The following is a 517-nucleotide window of genomic DNA, read 5'->3' as shown; positions in this document are numbered from 1 at the left end:
AATGATGGGGACATCTGGAGCCTCTGTCATGTTTGGAGAGGGGAACTCTATGGTCCTGGGGGGTGCAGGGGTCTGGAGGGGTCTCCATGGTAATGGTGAGGGGTGTCTGGGGCTTCTCCGCTATGCATAGGTGTGGAACTCTGTGATCCTGGGGGTGTCTCTATGGTGATGGGGCGGTTGGGGCCTCTCTATTGTGCTTGGAGGGGGGAACTTTGTGGCCCTGGGGGTGTAGGAGGCTGGTGTGAGAGTCTCCATAGTGATGGGCGGAGTGGTGGGGGGGCGTGGCTTCTCTATGGCCCTGTAGGGATCTGGGGTCTCTGTCTTGTAGGAGAGGGGGGCTTCAGTATCTATGGTCATGGGTGGTCTGGGCGCTCTCTATGGTATTAGGGGTCTTTCTAGTCCTATGGCAGGAAGTGGCTGGGGGGTATCTATGATGCCCAGGCTCTCTGTCACACATGGGGTCTGGGGTCTCTATGGTACATGGGGGGAGGGGGGAATCTGGGGGCTTCTCTATAGT

This window comes from Alligator sinensis, unplaced genomic scaffold (assembly GCF_000455745.1).
Source record: "Alligator sinensis unplaced genomic scaffold, ASM45574v1 scaffold1488_1, whole genome shotgun sequence".
In the NCBI taxonomy this organism is placed as follows: Eukaryota; Metazoa; Chordata; order Crocodylia; family Alligatoridae; genus Alligator; species Alligator sinensis.
Note: the sequence above shows the minus strand (reverse complement) of the source record.